Genomic DNA, 18,413 nt, shown 5'->3' with positions numbered 1-18,413 from the left:
AAGTCAAGCTTTCCCTATTTGCAGATGACATGATAGTATACATGAGTGACTCCAAAAATTCAACCAAGGGACTGATACACCTTATAAACACCTTAAGCAACATAGCAGAATACAAGATGAACTCAAAAAATCAGTAGCCCTCCTATATACATTAGACCAACAGGCTGAGAAGGAAATCAGAGATACATTACCCTTTACAATAGCCACAAATGATATAAAATACCTTGGGGTTACTCTAAGCATGTGAAGGACCTATATGACAAGAACTTTAAGTCTCTGAAAAAAGAAATTAAAGAAGATGTCAGAAAATGGAAAGATCTCCCATGCTCATCGATAGGCAGGATTAACATAGTAAAAATGGCGATCTTACCAAAAGCAATCTACAGATTCAACGCAATCCCCATTAAAGTACCAACACAATTCTTCATAGACATGGAAAGAATAATACTAAACATCATATGAAAATACAAGAAATGAAGGATAGCCAAAAGAATCCTGTACAATAAAACAACCTCTAGAGGCATCACAATCCTTGACCTCAAGCTCTACTATAGAGCTAACATAATAAAAACAACTTGGTACTGGCATAAAAACTGACATGTGGACCAATGGAATCAAATTTAAGAGCTGACATTAACCTGTAAACCTATGAACATATAATTTTTGAAAAAGAAGCCCAAAATGTACAATGGAAAAAAGAAAGCATCTTCAACAAATGGTTCTGGCATAACTGGATCTCAATGTGTAGAAGACAGCAAATAAATCCATATCTGTCACCGTGCACAAAACTTAAATCCAAGTGGATCAAAGACCTCAAATTAAATCCATTTACTCTGAACCTGATAGAAGAGAAAGTAGGAAGTAGTCTTGAACACACTGGAACTGGATATCACTCTCTAAATATAACACCAGTAGCACAGACACTGAGAGAAAAAAAATCAATCAATGGGACCTATTGAAACTGAGAAGCTTATGTAGAGAAAAGGACATGGTCAACAAAACAAAGCAACAGCCTACACAATGGGAAAAGTTCTTCACCAAGCCCACATTTGACAGAGGGCTGATATCCAGAATATGTAAAGAACTCAAGAAATTAGACATCAAAATGCCCAACAATCCAATTAAGAAATGGGCTATAGAACTAAACAGAATTCTCAACAGAGAAAGCTCAAATGGCTGAAAGACATTTAAGGAATTGCTCAATATCCCTAGTTATCTGGGTAATGCAAATCAAAATGACTCTGAGATATCACCTGTCAGAATGGCTAAGATCAAAAACACAGAAGACAGCTTATGCTGGAGAGGATGTGGAGCAAGGGGAACTCTCCTCCACTGCTGGTGGGAATGCAAGCTTATACAGCAACTTTGGAAATCAATATGGCGCTTCCTTAGAAAACTGGGAATCCATCCCCCCCAAGACCCAGCTCTAGTGTTCTTGGGCATATACCCAAAGAATGCTCAATCATACCACAAGGGCATTTGCTCATCTATGTTCATATCAGCATTGTTTGTAATAGCCAGGACCTGGAAACAACTTAGATGCCCTTCAACTGAAGAATGGATAAAGAAAATATGGTACATATACACAATGGAGTAATTCTTAGCAGAGAAAAACAATGACAGCATGAGGTTTGCAGGCAAATGGATGGATCTAGAAAAAAATCATTCTGAGTGAGGTAAGCCAGACTCAGAAAGACAAACATGGTATATACTCACTCATAGGAGGATACTAGATGTAAAACAAAGATGATTGGACTGCTACACAACTCCAGGGAGACTACCTAGAAAACGGGACTTTAGGAAAGACACAGGGATCACACAATGACAGAGAAATGGATGAGATCTACATGAACAACCTGGATAACAATGCGAGTAATGAAGGGCAAGGTTTGGGGAAAGAGAGCTTAGGGGAGCAGGAGATCCCAGCTGGATCAAGAACAGAAAGGGAAAACAAGGAATAACAGATCATGATCAATGAAGACCACATGAGAACTGGAAGAAGCAAAGTGCTAGAGAGGTCCCCAGAAATCCACAATGATACATCCACTATAGACTACTGGCAATTTTCGAGAGCAAACCCGATCTGACCTAATCTGGTGATCAGATGGCCAAACACCTTAACTGTTGTGCTGGAACTCTCATCCAATAACTGATGGAAGTGGATGCAGAGATCCTTGGCCAGTCCCCAGGTGGAACTCCACGTCCAATTGTCAAGAAAGAGGAGGGACTTTAAGAGTGTGAATTGTTGAGACCAAGATTGGAAAAGCACATGGACAAATAGCCAAACTAATGGAAACATGAATTATGAACCAAAAGCTGTGGAGCCCCCAGCTGGATCAGGCCCTCTGGATAAGTGAGACAATTGAATAGCTTGAACTGTTTGGGAGGCACCCATGCAGTGGGTCCTGGACCTATCCTTAGTGCATGAGATGGCTGTTTGGAACCTTGGGCTTACACAGGGACACTTTGCTCAGCTTGGAAGGCAGGGAGTGGACCTGCCTGTACTGAATTCAAAAGGTTGAATTGAATCCCCACAGGAGTGTTGGCCCTGGAGGAGATGGGAATTGAAGGGAGGGACTGGGTGGAATGTGTAAAATTTAAATACAAATATAATAAATAAAAAAGGAGAAAAAATAATGTAACATTGTGCTGATATAAAACATTCATTTTATTAATAGTTATTTTATTCTATTGTATATGTCAACTATCTATAATACAAAATCATTTTCAGGAATCTTTTTACTTGAAATAGGTTTTCACTTCAAGTGTATACATACCAAAAGGTATTATTCTTAAAACTGAGAAACTAACATGACTCTGCCCCTGAGTAATGAATGAGAGTTTCCATTGCCCAATCTCTACATTCATTTTTATATTGTATTTTTAAAATTATTTTTATTAAAAAATTTCTTTCATCTTACATACCAACTCTGTTCTCCCTCACTTCCCTTCTCTTGCTCTCCCTCCTCCCTCCACCCCACCTTCGTCCCCTCCTTATTGCCAGTGAAGCCTCCCTTGGGTAGTCAATGGTGGCTGGCATACTAAGTTGGGTCTGAGCCAAGCCCCTCCCCTCTGCATCACAGATAAGTAAGGCATCACTTCATAGGGAATGGACTCTAAAAAGCCAGTTGTTTTATGGGATAAAATTCTAGTCCAATTACCAGGAGACCCACAAATATATCAGGCCACATAGGTATCAAACACTTTCAGAGGGCCTAGTATGGTACCATGCAGGCTCCCCAGCAGTCACTCCAGTGTCCATGAACACTCACTAGCTTAGGTAATCTATCTCTGAATTTTTACCCATCATGATCGTGACCTCTCTTGCTTGTGTAGTCCTTTCAGCCTCTATTCATTCGAATACCAGGAGCTTAGCCGAGTGCTTGCCTGTGGGTCTCTATAATTGCTTCCATCAGTAATTGGATGTATGGTCTATGATGGTAATTAGCGTGGACACCTATCTGAGTACAGGGGAAGACTAGTTCAAGCACCCTATCTACCATACCTATGAGTCTTATCTGAGGACCTCCTTGTAAGTTCCTGGTGATTTCCCTTGCTCCAGTTTTCTCCCATCACCATAATGGTTCACTATGTCAACATATTTCTTTCATTGCTTTCCCTCTCCATTCCTTGTCCAACTTGGCCATCTCGAACCCCCATGATACAATCACCCATCCCATCCCCTCCAGCTTCTTCTTCCAGTTTACCCAGGAGATCTTAACTCTTTAACCTTCCTGAGGTAATCCATGTATGTATCATTTAGGGTCCTCCTGTTTACTTAGCTTCCAAAATGGCAGCCTACAGAATGGGAAAAAAACTTTATCAACCCCATATCTGACAAAATTCTGATCTGCAAAATATATAAATAACCCAAGAAAGTAGAGATTAAAATATCAAATAGTTTCATTAAAAAATGATTGCAGATCTTAACAGAGAATTCTCAATAGAAGAATGTCAAATAGCCAATAGACATTTTAAAGAAGTGTTCAAAATCTTTAGCCATCTGGGAAATGCAAATCGAAATGACTCAGAGATGAAAACTTACACCTGTCAAAAATGGCTAAGATCAAAAACACTGATGACAGCTAATGTTGGAGAGGAAGTAGAAAAAGGAGAATATTCCTCCACTGCTGCTGGGAATGCAATGTTCTGCAGCCATACTGGAAATCAGTATAGTGGTATCTCAGAACATTGGAAATCAACCTACCTCAAAGAATGCTCAATCATACCACATGAACAATTGCTCAACTATGTTCATAGCAGCATTATTCATAATAGCCACAACCTGAAAACAACCTAGATGCTCCTCAACTGAAGAATGGATGGAGAATATTAGACATATTTATACAATGGATTATTATGCAGTGGCAAAAAAACAATGTCATCATGAAATTTGTATGCTAATGGATGTAACTAGAAAAAAAAAATCATCCTGAGTAAGGTAACCCAGACCCAGAAAGACAAACATGGCATGTTCTCACTCATAAGTGAATATTAGTTGCAAAGTAAGGAACAGATTGTGTCTTTAGGCCAATAATTAATATTGCCTCCATTCTGTTGATGTTTCATTTTATCTCTTTTCAATGTTCTCTTCACTACAGATGGGTGGTGATATATTGTTTATAATCTATGAAGTAAAACTTGCCTGACAATTAGAGGATAGAGCTAGCTGAAGTGTTAGCCATAGAGGTCAGGAAGTGTTGACACAGACTTTTAATCATAGTACTCCAGAGGCAGAAGCAGAGGCAGAGATCTGTCTGGGTTTCTGTGAGTTCAAGCCACACTTGGCTACATGAGATTAATCCAGTCTAAAAGAGAAATAGAACCAGGCAGTGGTGGCACACACCTTTAATTCCAGCACTTGGGATCACACACCTATAATCCCAGCAGTAGGAAGGCTTAGACAGGAATTGATATGCCCAGGCAGTAAAAGATGGGAGGAGAAAGGAGCTTGGGCTCTTACAGGCTGGTGAATTGGAGTGATTGGCTAGCAGAGCAAAGACTCACCACTTAGTCCAATGGACACTAGCAGACTCTCTCTAATGTGTGTGCGTGTGTGTGTGTGTGTGTGTGTGTGTGTGTGTGTGTGTGTGTGTACTAATGAACATGTGCATACACCTGCCATGGCCCATATGTGGATGCCACAAGTCATGGCATAAATACAGCAGATGGCAATTTATGTTCAGATAAATTTATGTTATGAAAAATTATCTGATGGAGGAACCTCATTGCAAGCAAGTCATACATGTTCACAGACTCTGAATATTGTTTACTTCTGCCTGTAATTTCACATATGTAAAAACAGCTGTGGAATCTCCTAACTACCTGTACTGTAATATGTAATCTCATGTATTTGTGTAAAAGTAATCTCATGATTACATCTCAATCTTGTGGGCATTTATTCTGTGAACTGTCTAAAAGATGACTCATCATTAAGCTGTATTGTTCATTTGATACCTATAATGATAAGTACAGAGTTCTCATTGTAGTTGGAGACCTTCTCTCCAACCCCTGCCAAGACCTGTTAGTCCAACAACCCATTTGTAAAATAAACATACAGACATATTATTTAAACTGCTTGGCCATTAGCTTAGGACTACCATTGTCTAGCTCTTACTCTTATATTTAGCCCATTTCTATTAATCTATACTTTGTGGCTTACTGGTGTCTTTACATGTTGCTTGTCATGGTGGCGGCTGGCAGTGTCTCTCCCAGCCTTCCACTTCCCATAATTCTCCTCCTTGTCCCGTCTACCCTATCCTTCCTGCCTGGCTACTGGAAATCAGTACTTTATTTTACCCAATCAGAGCAACACATTTGATATACAGAACATCCCATAGCACTTCCCCTTTTCTTTTTTTCAAAAAGCAAGGTTTTAACCTTTATATAGTAAAATTTTAGATAACAAAACAATTATCAAGCAAGAATTATAGTTACAATGTTAAAGAAGATATCCTATCTATCTTATATTTGTGAGTCTAAGGTTTTATATCTAACTTATCTTTTATAATAACTGAAGAAATTATAACTATCTAGTATGAATACAAAATATTATAACAAGTCAGAAAGTATAAGTCCCTGAGAGCTGTTTTCTTTCACAGCTCACAATGACATAAGAAAACTGTTTTATCTCTCTAACTCTAGACAGCTGATTTAAGGCTTAAAGTAACTTTAAAATAAGACAAGATGTCTTAGTAATGGATTTTTAGATATACATTTCCAGAAATAGCAGTCTAGTTCACAATCACATACTAAGCTATTTGGCTAGGTCATAAATGTAAACAAGTCCAATTATTACTTGATGGCAAACGATTTAATCCTTGTATCCATTCCTGACTTCAATTTGTAAAAATATATTCTGACTAGTTATGATATACTTTGGGTTCCAGACTCTTAGACCACTTTAGGTTTCAGACCAAGAAGCTACAGCAAGTTAGGGAAACCTAAGATATCCGAGGAAAAATGAATCAACTCACCCATGTCTTCTTCTTGGCATATCCTTTATATTTCTTGCCATTCTGCGAAGTTTTCAGCTTATGTACACTTAAAATCAGCAACTCTCTGCCTACAGTAAAGTAAAAGGTTTTTTTTTTTCTAGAGTAATAAAACAGATAAGAGTTTTACACAGACAGTAACTGTCAGCTTTCTTATGGCTCCAAATGTGAATGACAAATAAAAAACTTCATGAATTCTTAAAGGGAATAGACCTCAATTAAGAGAGAAGGAGATTAAAACATTAGGAAAATCTAAGAAGAGAAGAGGGGAATTTGTATGCTACCCTACATTTCTCAGTATCGCTAGATAATAAGCTAAAAGTTGTATAATCAATAAAATTCAGGCAAGCAAGCCACAGCAGAAACTATTCTTTCCTAGTGCTGCTTCCTTGCCAGTGCATAGAGGAAGCCAGTAACCCTAGCAACCTATATAAGCAGTAGGGGGAATTGGCATATGTCTGAGTTAGCATTTTCACCAAATGTTAACTGGCATTAAAGAGCCTTTCAGATTTAAAGATTACAACTTTTCCTCTAAGTAGTTAATACAAGGAGAGGAGCTATGCCTATTTTGCACAAAATCTTGAGCCAGATACCTCCCAGCTTCTCTGGTCATTTGTCCCATGAATCCCTGTGGTGCTTGTGGGAAATTACCTTCCTCCAGAAATAGCAAATGGTTTAATAACTTTTTCTGTTATCTCTCAGGGTAAAACACAAGCAGTAAGTCTCCTTAGTTAGAATATTGCATTAATCTACTGAGTTGACAGTAAGTAAAAAGAGTTAAAAGTTAAGGTTAGTACAAGGTTACCTGAAGCAGCATTTCCTTTCATTGGTAGAGCAAGGTGAGAAGAGGACACTCTGCTCTCCTTATCTCCGAGGGCTAGGGATCAACAAATTCAGACATACCATCCTTGGGCCTATCCTGTGAAGCCTTCAACTGTGATCTATTTGCATAGACAGTAATTCTGATGAACTGTCTGCCATAGAGACAAATGAAGGAGAGCTGACTTCTAAGTTTATACTGGGGAATGGGACAAAGATCTGACTGTGAGAACAAAGGCTTTGATTGTGTGACTTGCTTTCTCACCAGAAACACACAAGTCAGGAGGAAGTTATATAATATACCAGCACAGAAATATACACACAAAATGATTAGTATCCTGCTTTGGGTTAAATGCCAAAGTTGTAATAGCAGGCAAAGAGCAATAGCATCACAAGAAATCTACCGCAAGAAACAGCCAATTTATTCAAGACAGTATGCTGAACACCCTGCATCTTGGTTTATCCTTAATCAGAATATTCATCTTTCTGGTGGGTTGTGTCTTGGAGAGTCCAGACTTGAGCTGATACTAAAAGATAAAAGGCTTATTTCAGAGGATTTAGGTCCTCCTTGCCTGGAGACTTACCAACTTATCCTCTAATGCAGGGAGTTAGCTCAAAATGTTTACATATGTCATGGTTTCTAAAATCTTTCACTTAATTGGAATGTGATGTTTGTGTGACTCTGCATTTGCCTGAAGAAGTTGTTGTTGGGATATATGCAAAAAAGAGACTTTAGATAGAAAGAAATGAAAGAAGCCAACTTGAGAAAATGGAGAAACTCCACAGAATAAATATGAATGTAACTTTTCCTATACCCTTCCAATAGAAAAGCATAGTTTCAGCCAACACCGTGTATTTTTGGCAAACCCTGTGTGCAGTCTTGAAGCTGTTTCTCTGAGACTGTAATATATGGGGGTCAGAAGACAGCTTGTGAGAATTGGTTATATTCTTTGAACATACTACTCCTGAGGATTGAATGTGTTAGGTTTTCTGTAAGTGTCTTTACTTGATGAGCAATCCTACCCACCTTAATTCATCTAACTTTTTATGATTCACCAATATTAAACACTGTAGCTGTCACAGCATTTCTATGCTATGACAATGGTGGCTAATTATGTGATTTTGGTTGGCCCATGAGACACTCAAATACGTTTAAACATTTCTGAGTGTGTCTGGACAGTGTGTATAGAACACATTATCATTTGAACTGGGGAGCTGAGGGAAACAATTTCCCTTTCCAATATGACAAGACGTTTTAGAACCCATGGAAGATCCTATTATTGTGCTATTGAGGTGGAAGGATAATTATGTCATTTATGTGAGCTAAAATATGTCTTCTACTAGACAACAACTTGCGTTAAAGCTTTACCTGGGCCCAAGGTGTACTGACTTTACTTTGACTCCTGTTTATATATTGTAGATCTGCCCCAAAATTATGTAGTTCCTTCTGCAAATACTTTGAGGTGTTTTAAATACCCCTCTCAAATGTGAATTTATACAGCTCTCCTCTTGTCAATGATCAAGTATGAAAACCTCATATTTTTTATAGCACTAAATAAGTAACTCTGTAGAATAATGCTTAAAAACTTAAAGATAATGGCTGATCTATAAATATGAATATTATAAAGTGATGTTAAAAGTAGGAAATACTTTGTCTTCTATTGGGTTCAGTGTAATTGGTTTTATATTAAGGTCTTAGATCTATATGGACTTGAGTTTTATGCATGGCAATAGTTAAGAATCTATTTACAGTCTTCTATATGTTGACATCCAGTTATGTCTGCACCATTTGTTGAAGATGCTTTCAATTTTCCATTGTACAGTTTTGGATTCTTTGTCAAAAATCAAGTGTTCATAGGTATGTGAGTTAATATCAGGGTCTTCAATTCAATTCCATTGGACCACATGTCAGTTTTTATGCCAATACCAAGCTGTTTTTACTACTCTAGCTCTATAGTAGAAGTCAGGAATAATGATGCCTCCAGAGGTGTCTTAATTATGCAGCATTCTTTTAGCTATCCTGGGTTTTCTGTTTTTTCCAAATGAAGTTGAGTATTGTTCTTCCCAGGTATGTGAAGACTTCTTTTAGGATTTACATGGGGATTGAATTGAATCTGTATATTGCTTTTGGTAAGATTGCCATTTTTGAATGCATTGGCACAGGAGACTACTTTCTAAATACAACACCAGTAGCTCAGACACTTAGAGCAACAATTAATAAATGGGACCTCCTGTAGTTGAAGTTTTCTTGGACCTGCCTGGTTCCTGTAGTCCTGTGATCCCAAATAAATACACACATGCTTATATTATTTGTAAAGTATGGCCATGGCTGAACACTCACCAGCTAGTTCTTCTATCTCATATCATCCCATAACTATCAATCTATGTATTGTCAATGTTCCATGGCTTTACATGTGTCCCATTACATGTTGCTCATGGGGCAGTGGCTGGCATGTCTCTTACCCTCTTCCTGTATCTCTCTTTGAATTTCCCACCTGCCTCTAAGCGGTCTTGCCATAGGCCAAATGGCTTTATTTATCAGAGCAATGTATTTTCACAGCATATAGATATTCTCTCATCATTCTCCTGAAACTGAGAAGCTTCTTTAAGGCAAAGAACATAGTAAATAAGACAAAATTACAACCTACAGAATGTGGAAAGGTCTTCACCAACCCCATATTTGACAGAGGGCTGATCTCCAAAATATATAAAGAATTCAAGAAACTAAACATCAAAATACCAAAGAATTCAATTAAAAATTGACTACAGAGCTAAATAGAAAATTCTCAAAGGAAGAATCTCAAATCAATGAATGACATTTAAGGAATTACTCAATCATCAAGAAAATGCAAATCAAAATGACTCTGAGATGTCATCTTATACCTGTCAAAATGGCTAAGATCAAAAGCACTGCAGACAGTTTATGTTGGCGAGGATGTGGAACAAGGTGAACACTCCTCCATTGTTGATGGGAATATAAACTTGTATAGCCACTTTGGAAATCAGAATGGTGGTTTCTCAGAAAATTGGGAATCAATCTTCCTTATGACTGAGCTATACCACTCTTGGGCATATGCCCAATGAATGCAAAATCATACCACAATGACACATGCTCAACTATGCTCATAGCAGTATTATTCATAATAGGCAGAACCTGGAAACAACCTAGATACCCCTCAACTGAAGAATACATTCAGAAAATGTGATACATATACACAATATAGTCCTTCAGCAGAGAAAAACAATGGCATCATGAAATTTGCAGGCAAATAGATGGAACTAGAAAATATCATCCTGAGTGAGGTAACCCAGACTCAGAAGGACAAACATGTTATGTACTCACTCATAAGTGGATACTAGATGGAAAGCAAAGGATAAACAGAGTGCAACCCACAACTCCAGAGAAGCTATCTAACAAGGAAAACTCAAAGACGGATGCATGGATCACCCTGGGAAGGGAAAATACTCTGTGAGTAAACTGGGAATTAGTGAAGGGCAATGTGGTTTAGGGGGATAGGGTATGAGAACATAAGGGAACAGAATGATCAAGCTTGAACAGGGATAGAGTGGAAAAGCAATGGAAGAGAATCCATGATAGAAGAAGACATCCTGGGGATAGAGAAAAATCAGGTGCTAGGGAAGTTCCAAGGAATCCCCATGGATGACTCCAGTTTGGACTACTAGAAATAGTGGAGAAGATCCCTGAATTGAGCTGGATTACCTCAGTAACCAGATTGGGGAATACCCTAACTGTCATCACAGAGCTTCTCTCTAGTTACTAATGGTTGCAGATGCAGATATCCACAGCCAACCTTGAGGCAGAGCTCTAGGAGTCCAGTCAAAGAGAGAAAAGAGGGATAAGAGGGATTCTATGAGCAAGTGCACCAAGGTCATGATGGAAAACCTGCAGAGATAACCAAACGAAACTAGTGGGAACCTGTGAAAGCTGGATCAACAGCTGTGAAGCCTACATGGAACTGGGCTAGGGCCTCTGCATGGTGGAACTGTTGTGTAGCATGATCTTGTTGGGTCCCCTCTGGCAATAGGATAAGAATCCATCTCTGATGCAATGAGTGGGCATTTGGGATACCACTACCTATGATGGGACACCTTGTGCAGCCTTGAGGCAGGGGGAGGTGCTTAGACTTGCCTCTACTGGATGTGCCTCCCCATGGGAGGCCTTGCCTTCTTGTTGGGAGGGGTAGGGGTTGTGTGAGGAGGGAAGAGTGGGATCTTTTATTGTTATGTAAAAATAAAAGAAAAATTTTCTAAATTAAAAAAGTAGGAAATACTAACTTTTAAAGTAAAGATCGCTTTTTTATTGCTTACATTTTTTCCAGTTATCTAAATAATGAGGCTATAAGTACTTTAGATCACTGTATTATACTGAATACCAAGTGCTGGGTAATTAAGTTTCCATTGTTAATCTCATTGGTATCATTTTTAATTTCATCTATATTCTTTTTTGTTTGTTTGTTTGTCCTTGAGACAGGCTTTTTCTGTGTAGTTTTTGTGCCTGTCCTGGATCTTACTATGTAGACCAGGCTGGTCTTAAACTCACAGAGATCTGCCTGGGTCTGCCTCCCTAGTGCTTGGATTAATGGCATGTACCACCACTGTCTTGCTCATCTATATTTTTTAGTGATTAGAATAAGAATGGAACTTTGACATTTAGCACATTTCTTTTAGAAAAACAGACTGCTAAGGAAGCTTGAAGACTATTTTATTACATGTTGAGGTGAGTGTGGCATCCAACTGTAAATCCTGGAAACTGCCAGAAGAGGAAAATGAAAATGAGAGAGAAAGTCAGATCCTTTGAGCTAGGGTCAATAATGCAGATGTGTAAGTAGTACTAGAATGTATTCTTTTCTTAGAGAGTCAGGACTGTATCAAGGAAAAGTTAAACCTACTTCTGGAGTTAACAGGAGGCAGGTAATGCTATGTCATGGGGGCAGACCATTTGGGTTTCTGGAAGTCCTTATTGAGGTAAGAGAATATTAAAATTAAGACAGATTCAGATTTGGGTAATGCTATTGGTGTTTGAGAGGTCCTCAGAAATTTCAAGCTATTCCTTGTATTGCTGAGGTTCTATGGCTAAAAAGAAATATGTGTACTAATTGTATCTGATGAGCCATGCATTTCCTTCTGGAGGAGTGCAATAACCATAACAGTGGATGAAATGGTAGGTAGAAAGTGTTATTTAGTCTATGCCTTGCATGGCTGACTTCCAACACTTCTTTACAAGATCCTCCAAATAAGGCAATTCCAACCATTCTGCTTGATTTCTACAAAATAGTTCCAAGTGAGGATTGTGTTATATTTAAGTTTTCATCATTTGGCAAAATTTTCACAGCACTTGGTGTGTATTGTGCTGCTTAAGTGTTAAAGAACAATATTGCCAAGAACTACCTTATGTTACTTTCTCACTCTGCATCATAGTGCATAGTCCAAAGAAATGGGTGTGGTGATATTTTATTTGTGCTTTAATAAATAAAGCTTGCCTGGAGATCAGAGGAAAAAGCCAGCCACAACACAAAAGTCATGCAATATTAGTACACGCCTTTTATCAGATCACTTGGCAGGCAGGATCTTTGTGTATTCAAGGCCACACTGGAAACAGAGCTAGGTGTGGCCTTAAATTCCCAAACTGGTTAACCATGGATTTCTGGAGGTCTGTGTAGAGAGACAGGAAGTGACAGAACTATGTTGGAAGACGGAGTGATGTAGCTGAATGGATAGAGCAAATCAAATGTCAGAACAACAGGAATATAGACGTGGGTAGACAGTAACTTGCATTTGGAAGCTGCAGAGTTGGTAAGGTACGGTTGGCTGGTGGCTTGCCCTATTCCCCTGATCTCTCTAAGCCTTTCACTTTTATATTTGGCTCCATGTTTTATATTTAATAAGACTATTTAGAAATATGACTACAATTGGCACCCAATGTGGGGCCTTGTATAACTTTCATAAATGACTCAATTTGTTTTCCTGCTTCCTCAGTTCTGTCCCACACATTCATGACTGCCATGCAGCATAGAATTAGAGTTTGATTATTATATAAACATTGCCTTTTTATATCAGCAAAATTGCCCTCTCCAAGAAGCTGATTCTGGGAAATTTCCATACCTCTAGTTCTAGACTGTTCTATCATTTTTAACCTCCTCTTTAAACCAAGTTCTCCACTATAACTGTGGACTGGCCTAAAGGACAGCTGTTACCAATTCTTTCCAGTTCTGAGGGATAATTCTATTACAAGTTGATGATGAGTTTAACATCTGTTTTATAAATGGAGAATGCATGCCTTATGATACTATAGTGTCTTTAAATCTCCTTAAATCTAACATTTCCAATGGAGTCCAATTTGCTTGTACAGGAATATTTAGCAGTTCCTGTAAGGTTACTAGATAGATTAAGTTTGGTTGTTTGAAAACAGCCTGTATCTCTGTAACCATATAATTCAATCCTGAGATAATTTAACCTTTAAATTATGTCTGGGTTTGAATTTGTCTGTAATACATTTTAACAGGTTTTTTTCTAAATTGTTTAACTTGACACTTGCTCATAGAATCCCCCTTCACTCTCTTTCACTGGACTCCTGGACCTCTGCCTGGTGTTTTCTTGTGGTTCTCTATATCTGCTTCCATCAGTCACTGGACAAAATATCTGTGATGAAAGTTAGGGCATTCACTGATCTGATCACTGGGGTAAGCCAGTTCAGTTCAGGCACCCTCTCCATAAGTCCTTCCACATCTTCTCTAAATGCCTGCCTACACATCTTTAAGTTAATTCTAAGAAAAAACAAACAAACAAAACTCCAATGCATCAACAAAATCTCTCAAACTTAGAAACCACACCCCTAAAACCAACCAACCACAAACTGTATCTAAATAAAAGCACAAACAAGAATTGCCAAGTCCATCATATGTTCATCAACTACTCCATAACATGAAGCCTGCCCTAGAGTGGTTGACATACCAGTATCACTTCTTTGGAGAAAACTGATTTTTTCCTTCCCTGAGAAGGTGTAAATGACAGCTCACTTGTTGACCTTTATTCATTCACTTTTTAAATGTAACAATATAAAATATAATAAGATAAAAGAAATATTATCACATCAAAGTTGGAAAAAACAAAACAAATGAAGAAAGGAGCACAAGAGAAGGGATAAGAATTAGAAATCCATTCATTAAAACACTAAAAGGGAAGCCATAATATAAGCATAGAAAATGTGCGAGCAGACCTGTGCCTCTTCTATCCATGTTACCTCAGTGTCTGAGTTCATATGAGCTTTGCTCATGTTTACTTAGAGGGCTTTGTTCTGGTGTCCTCAATCCCTTTTGACTCTTATACTTTCTGTCTTCCCTTCCCCAGGGCTCACTGAGTTCTGAGGGGAGGGATTGGAATGAGACATTCTATTTAGTCTAAGCTGTTTCTTATGCTTGCCTCCCTCAAAAGAGTAACTTCTACTTTTAATCATATGTCTGCCTTACATGAAATTCCCAAATCATAGAATATTGTCACTTCTCTTCTCAGAGGAAAATATTTAAAATCCAATCTGAGTCACCACATTTTCTCAACTGTTTCCTTTTGTGAATTATTAGTCTGGTTGGTACAATAATTGAAGACATTCTTAAGAAAAAACCCAAGGAAAATTTTATTAGAATTTGAGGCACAAACAATATGGAAGACAAACTCTTCATCTTGAAAGCTGTCAGTAAAGGGAAGAGGAAGACAGGAAGTCATTTTTTTTTACTTAGTAGGAGAGGTCAAGAAATAGCTATAGAAAGTGGGGGAGAATTCTTTAGGGAAAGAGTGAGCAATCCTATTGTGTCAGGCAAAGTATGCTTCAGTTTTTAGCTGGTACTCAAAGATGAGAAAGAGGTCAGGGACAAGTTATGGTTTTTGAATTAGAAGTCAGAAAAGTGAATAGGCTTAGCAGTGAAGATACACAAGCAGCTGTTTTGAGGGAGTTCCTTCTGGGATTTATAAGTATACCATCTCACTAAATGAAAAATCCTTTTGTGTGTCTCTATCATATTTTCAGGTATATGAGTTGTCATGAGGGATGATTGCTTAGTCAGGTATATACACTTATAAGGATGAATGCAACAAAACATGATATTTTGGGAACATTATGAAGCTCTTGGTAGATTTCAATGTTTTAATGAGGAGGAAGAAGTTTTTTCTTGATGGACTTCAGCAATGCCATTGTATCTCTTCTTTTTCACCTGGTTACTTACCTTAAAAGGACAGGAACAATTATGATACTTCTTTTTCTAAAGTTATTGGGATCCAGGAAATAAGACTCCAGGTTGAATATGATGGGAAATGCCATCCTCAAACTCCAGCATACTAATGCCTAGCTACTTAAGAAAAGGTGCATTTTTCAACATTTGGGGACAGTTGTAGCCTTGTCATATACTCATACCCTCATCTCCTTTGTTATTACTAATACTTGTTTAATATATTAGCTTCCTTACCTAACTTCTGTATTTGAAGTCAGATAAATAAATGTGTATATTGCACAACTATGCATGAGCATCACTTGATCCTGGTATTTCTCAGTGTTATTTTAGATTATTTTTCAAGACCAATAACCCAAAGTATGTTTTTTGTTCATGATTTTAGTCCTTTTCTTGACACAAATGCTTCCTTTCTCCAATGTTTACCAAGGAGAATTCTCTTTCATGCTACCCTTAGCCACCAAACACCAGCCATAAAATAAGGCAGTAAATGTACATATTTTTCTGTGATCTCTTCCTTATTCTCTTAGGTTTGATAATATTTATCTTGTACTGTAGCTTGTCTAAAACATTTAGTAACTAAATTATCTATACTCTATTTAGTCTGAGATTTTCCAAAAGCAAACTACAGTAGGGAATAACATCACAGTAAATATTTCATACATTAACTATGATAGACCAAGAGGCCAGCTTCCAATCTGCTTCAGGGTAGCAAAAAGAAGACATCAGAGTAGTGAGAGTTTAAGAAAAATTCTTATCTGAGGGCTAGACCTTTTCTATCTGAAGAGAAAAATACAGAAATGCAGATTCTTTCTGATGGTAACTTTCTCTTTACTTCATCTTAAAAAACTTTGAAAAATCTCTTCACAACTTCATAATTAGCTTTCATTCCTTCTCATTCTCTACACAGCAGCTTATGTAATTTACTTTCACTGTCTCCATATTTATCTCTCCACACCTATCCTCCACTCTACCTCTTGCCACTGCCATTGCCACTGCCTTGCTCTCCTATGCTGCTCTTCCTCAGTCCCTCTCTCTACATCACTTCTGCTTCTCACAGCCAAAATATGGACAATTTTAAGTTACATTTCAGAGACCTACCCATTTTCATAACACAAGTTAAGTCAGGTATTTTCTCTTAGGCTAGTAATGTCACATTGACCCATGCATTTAGTTCTAAGTTTGTGAGGGTTCCCAGATAGTAAGTAAACAGACTGAAACTTGAGTTTGTCACATCAACTGAGGCTAGGAGTATATTCAAAAGTCAGTTACTGAGAAAGTTATGTCTTAAGTTGCTCCAAGCTCTCACCTTGAATAATCAAAACAACACGTGGAAAAATGAACTCATATATTTGTCTCTAGGGACAAAGAGCCTGCTTTGAATCTGCTCTGAGTTCTAAAGTTAGCTATGTGTTTAAAATGCTGTCTTTGTGACTGAGAATCCTGTCAGTCTGAGTAATGTAAAATATCTCAGTATCATTTCTATATACCAAAATTATATTGCTTAAATAATTCTCCTGAGTACCTATAGCTCTATGTGTGACCAATAAGTTTAAAACGCACCACTGAAGGGCTGTGGAAAGTCCCCACAATTGTTCTTATAAGGTAGGCATAGCATTGACATCCCAGAAAGTTATGAACAAAGAAACAACCAGTCATTCATTTATAGTCAATAACTCCACAGCTTTGCCAAGTTGGCCCCCCAACAGGGATTCCTGCATCTGGTGGGTCAACTTGTCCAACACTAGTTGTTACCTGCTGTATACTACCAAGGTTAACAGCAGTTAACTTAAGCAATATGTACATAGAGGAATGTTCATCATACTTAACTGGCCAAATACATTCTACAAAATGAAAATGTGGAAGCAGTAAGAGACTGAGTCTCTGCTAGCAACATCTACCAGATTTAATAACATTACTTAGAGTAAAATGAATGGCCTCAACTCATCTCTTCTTCAATTAGAAAATTTTATTCAATAAATAAGAGAAGTAAAAGAGCCAGTCAAATAATCCTGAGTAAACAATATTGCCAACCCTGACTGTCTTTGAAAGCCCAGTGATGACATCCACAGATCTGATTTCTTGTATATTCCATGGTAGTATCTTTAGGAACAAGAAGGATATCTCATCAAAATAAACTGACTCTGCTGTCATATTTCCTGTCAGCATTCTCCTTTCTCAATTCTACTTATCTTAGAAGATTAATATACCATTCATAAAAGCATTGACAGCTTTGTGATTATGTTCTAAAACTGTTGTTTGATTATTAGTTGTCTTAGTTTGGGTTTTTATTGCTGTGAAAAGGCACCATAATCACTACAAATCTTATAAAGTAAAGCATTTAATTGAGGTGTCTAAATTATGATTTCAGAGGTTCAGTCCATTATCATCATGATTTCGATTATGGTTATGTTCCCAGAACTGAGAGTGCTACCTCTTGCAAGCAAAAGAATAGTGACTGAAAATCACACTGAGCGAAGTTTGAGTAAAAGATGTCTCTAAGGCTGTCCCCATTATAACATATTTCCTCCAAGAAGGCCACACCTCCTAGTAGTACCACTCGCTTTGGGGGCCATTGTCTTCCAAACCTCTGCATTAGTCTAACTCACCAAGAACTCTTCTTCAAAAAATGATGTAAATGATAGTCATAGAGGTGAAATATACAGAACCCACAATGACCTAATGGCCTTCGAAGAACAAGCTAGATATATCTCATATATTTACAATAGCAATCAACACCTTTTTCTAGTTCTGTAACAGTTAGAAAGATTCAGGGCAAAATCTGTTACCCATTTGGCTATATGCAGCATTCTAGGCCCACTCCTATGCCCTATCCTGGAACACCATCAATGTTTCTCCT

Source organism: Onychomys torridus, chromosome 2 (genome assembly GCF_903995425.1).
Source record: "Onychomys torridus chromosome 2, mOncTor1.1, whole genome shotgun sequence".
Taxonomy (NCBI): domain Eukaryota; kingdom Metazoa; phylum Chordata; class Mammalia; order Rodentia; family Cricetidae; genus Onychomys; species Onychomys torridus.
Note: the sequence above shows the minus strand (reverse complement) of the source record.